Below are 4,380 nucleotides of genomic sequence, written 5' to 3'. Positions count from 1 at the left end.
CTGTATCTCATCTCTATCCTGTATCTCATATCATCTCTATCATGAATCTCATCTCTATCCTGTATCTCATCCTCCTGTACACACCACAGCTCCGCTCCACCAGGGTGCCAGCAGGTTGACAGTGTGGGTCGGGTTACTGGCGATCAGTGGCATGGCTATGGTGATTGTCATCAACCCCAGCATGATCTCTGTGACCTGGGAGAGGAGAGAGAGGACAGGGGAGAGGGGGAGGGGGAAGAGAGGGAGACGGGAGAGGAGAGAGAGGACAGGGGAGAGGGGGAGCGGGAAGAGAGGGAGACGGGAGAGAAGAGAGAGGACAGGGGGAGGGGGAGGGTGAAGAGAGGGAGATGGGAGAGGATATGGGGAAGGGATAGAGGGGGAGGGGAGAGAGGGAGATGGGGGAGGATATAGGGAAGGGGTAGAGGGGGAGAAGTATAGCAGATTATTGGGTAGAAAACTACAGTACATCACGGTCATAATCCTTCTCTCCCTCCCCTTCTCTCTCTCTTCCTCCCCTATCTCTCCCACCCCCTCTCTCTCTCATTATATTTTAGTTTATGTAACATGTGTTGTGAAATGCTTTGGCAGCACTGGATCACTCCTGTCACGCTAATAAAGCCAGTTTGAATTTGAATTTGAATTACTGGCAACTGTAGTTGACAAGTATTGCCACAGACCCAATAATTAGAGACCTCACAAGAACAGACAAGACATGAACAGAATGGGGGTGTGTGTGTGTGTGCGTGTGTGCGTATGTCTGTGTGTGTGTGTGTCAGTGTGTGTGTGTGCGTCAGGTGTGTGTGTGTGAGTGTGCGTGTCAGTGTGTGTGTGTGTGTCAGTGTGTGTGTGTGCGTCAGTGTGTGTGTGTGCGTGTCAGTGTGTGTGTGTGTGTGTGCGTGTCAGTGTGTGTGTGTGAGTGTGCGTGTGTGGTGTGCGTCAGTGTGTGTGTGTGTGTGTGTGCGTCAGTGTGTGTGTGTGTGTGCGTGTCAGTGTGTGTGTGTGTGTCACTGTGTGTGTGTATGTGTGTGTGTATGTGCGTGTTAGTGTGTGTGTGTGTCAGTGTGTGTGTATGCGTGTGTGTGTGCGTGTTAGTGTGTGTGTGTTAGTGTGTGTGTGTGTCAGTGTGTGTGTATGCGTGTGTGTGTGCGTGTTAGTGTGTGTGTGCGTGTGTGTGTGTGTGTGTGTGTGTGTGTTTCAGTGTGCGTGTGTGCGTGTCTCTGTCTATCTGTGTCTCTTTCTGTTTCTCTGTGTCCCTCTCTGTCTCTGTGTCTCTCTCTCTCTGTGCCTGCCTGTTTCGATAGCCAGTTTGAGGTCACTCTCTCACTCTCTCGCCCTCCCTCTCTTTTCCCCCCTCTCTCTCACTCCCTCTCTCACTCTTTCTCACTCTCTCTTACTCCCTCTCAAATTCAAATTCAAAAATGCTTTATTGGCATGACGAGAGCGCTCAGGTATTGCCAAAGCTTTTATAATACAAAACAGAAATAATAAAACAGAAATACAATTACAGAACATAACAAACGCAAAAGCCATTGTCCCCTTCCCTTTGAACAATATAACTACCTCCCTCCCTCCCTCTTTCAATTCCACCCTCCCTCCCTCCTCCCTCCTCATCACCAGTAACCCCTGGTCGTGTATGCAGGGTGTCACACACTGTCCCTCAGGTTGTGGCAGGCAGACACATACTGTGCTGCTAGATTTGCAGTTCGCTCCTCCTCTCCTAGAAGGATGAGGATTTTACTCGAATTGGAGAGGAAGTTAAACTCTGCCATTTGTTTTTTGAATTGGGGGATATATCTCTCCCGTATCTCTGTGTATTTTGAGCAGGACAACAGGAAGTGCATTTCTGTCTCTACCTCTCCCAGATCACAGTGACCGCACAGCCTTTTTTCTTTGGCAATCCAGGTTTTTTTGTGCCGGCCAGTTTCGATGGCCAGGCTGTGGTCACTGAGTCTGTACTTGGTCAGGATCTGTCGATGCGTTTTTGACCCTGATCAGATATTCTGCCAGGGTAAATTCTTTTTTTAGGGCCAGATAGCATTGTAATTTATGATTGAATTTCGTTATTCCAATGTTCTTTATAATTGTTTTCCAGATTTAGATTAATTTTTTGTGCTGGGAGTTTTTTGTTGGTGGTGTTCTGAAGCTCGCTGGTGTTAATTTGGCTCAGTTGGCTGAGCTTCAGTACCATTCTACTGAGGGGATTCTCTTGTGGGGGCTGTGAGCAGCTCCGCAGTGCAGTGTGGTGGTAGGACTGCGGATCAGCCTGCTGTAGATGGACACTCTCTCTCTCTCTCTCTCTCTCTCTCACTCTCACTCTCACTCTCTCTCACCCCCATTGCTTTGGGCTCCCCTCGTCTGAAGCTCTCTCTCAGCCTCTCACTCTGTAGCTGCAGTTTGGAATCATTTACATCCTTCAGCACAGCACTGACAGACATCTTCAACTGAGGAGAGGAGAGGAGAGAGGAGAGGAGAGGAGAGAGGAGAGAGGAGAGGAGAGAGGAGAGAGGAGAGGAGAGAGAGAGAGAGGAGAGAGGAGAGGAGAGGGGGGAGAGGAGAGAGAGGAGAGGGGGAGAGAGGAGAGGAGAGGAGAGAGGAGAGGAGAGGAGAGGAGAGGAGAGGAGAGGGGAGAGGGGGATGGGAGAGAGGAGAGAGGAGAGGGGAGAGGGGAGAGGAGAGAGGAGAGAGGAGAGAGGAGAGAGGAGAGAGGAGAGAGGAGGGGAGAGGGGGAGAGGAGAGGAGAGAGGAGAGAGAAGAGAGGAGAGGAGAGAGAGGAGAGAGGAGAGGGGGAGAGGGGAGAGGAGAGAGAAGAGAGGATAGGAGAGAGGAGAGGAGAGGAGAGAGAGGAGAGAGGAGAGGGGGAGAGGGGAGAGGAGAGAGGAGAGGGGGATGGGAGAGAGGAGAGAGGAGAGGGGAGAGGGGGAGAGGAGAGGGGAGAGGAGAGAGGAGAGGAGAGAGAGGAGAGGAGAGAGGAGAGGGGAGAGGGAGAGGGGAGAGAGGAGAGAGGAGATGAAAGAGGAGAGGAGAGAGAGGAGGAGAGAGGAGAGAGGAGAGGGGAGAGGAGAGAGGAGAGGAGAGAGAGGAGAGAGGAGAGAGGAGAGGGGGAGAGGAGAGGAGAGGGGAGAGGGGGAGAGGAGAGGAGAGAGGAGAGGAGAGGGGAGAGGAGAGGAGAGGGGAGAGGGGGAGAGGAGAGGGGAGAGGAGAGAGGAGAGGAGAGGGGAGAGGGGGAGAGGAGAGGGGAGAGGAGAGAGGAGAGAGGAGAGGAGAGAGGAGAGAGAGGAGAGAGGAGAGGGGGAGAGGAGAGAGGAGAGGGGGATGGGAGAGAGGAGAGGGGAGAGGGGGAGAGGAGAGGGGAGAGGAGAGAGGAGAGGAGAGAGGAGAGGGGAGAGAGGAGAGGGGAGAAGGGGAGAGGAGAGGGGAGAGGAGAGGAGAGAGGAGAGGAGAGAGAGGAGAGGAGAGAGGAGAGGAGAGAGAGGAGAGAGGAGATGAGAGAGGAGAGGAGAGAGAGGAGAGAGTAGAGGAAAGAGGAGAGGAGAGGAGAGAGAGGAGGAGAGAGGAGAGAGGAGAGGAGAGAGGAGATGGGGATGGGAGAGAGGAGAGAGGAGAGAGGAGAGAGGGTTACATAAATTATTTTCATACAGTTTTTTTTAAATGATGTTTCAATCCTAAATTTTATAGGCCATAGCTACACATACCACAGGATACCACAGCAGTGCACTTTGAGAAGGGGCCCGTTCATTATCATCTCTGTGCTTTACTACACTGTGCTGTGTTTTTACCACAGCAGTAAACTTTCACGTCGAGATTTGATAATTCATAAAACAAACAAACAAACAAACAAAACAGGGCTTGAAAACGCTGCTTAAGTAATAATAATAATAATAATAATAATAATAATAATAATAATAATAATAATAATCACTTACCGAGCTTAACAGACGCGTCTTCTCGAGGAACAAAGGATTCAGTTCAGTAGACTTTATAAATAAGACAAAAACAGAGAACGATACACGACACACACAGAATTGCTGTTTTCCAGATAAGGCGATGTTACAAACACCCGAACCCACCACCAAAACACAATTCCCGTTCCGTTCTGTTCCGTTCTGCTCCCCTCCCTCTCCCCACCTCCCTCTCCCCACCTCCCTCTCCCTTCTCTCCCTCCCCCTCCCTCTCTGTCCCGCTCTCCCTCTCTGTTTTTCTGTCCGAGTTTACGTCTAGAGAAGTCTCAAGGAGAGTGGGCGAGCAACATAGCCTTCAGTCGCATAATTGTTAGTATTTTGTGTTCTCTGTATGAAGAAAAAGACCCGTTCAAGTCAATACGTCGCCGGATACTAGCGATTCGGTTGGGTGAGTAGACGTTATCATTTACATAGATATTTA

At 50.7% G+C, this 4,380-nt stretch overlaps 1 long non-coding RNA gene across 1 annotated transcript; it reads right to left on the bottom strand.

Annotated features, from left to right (window-relative positions):
- Positions 1-77: 77 nt before the first annotated feature.
- LOC131735215 (uncharacterized) lies at positions 78-4,078 on the bottom strand. The gene is made up of 3 exons (XR_009327356.1): positions 3,924-4,078; positions 2,331-2,441; positions 78-195 (listed from the first exon to the last, which is right to left on the bottom strand). It is a non-coding gene; the product is annotated as an uncharacterized LOC131735215 (long non-coding RNA).
- Between the last annotated feature and the right edge of the window lie 302 nt (positions 4,079-4,380).

This window comes from Acipenser ruthenus, unplaced genomic scaffold, assembly GCF_902713425.1.
Source record: "Acipenser ruthenus unplaced genomic scaffold, fAciRut3.2 maternal haplotype, whole genome shotgun sequence".
In the NCBI taxonomy this organism is placed as follows: Eukaryota; Metazoa; Chordata; class Actinopteri; order Acipenseriformes; family Acipenseridae; genus Acipenser; species Acipenser ruthenus.
Note: the sequence above shows the minus strand (reverse complement) of the source record. Positions and strands in the feature narration are given on the sequence as shown.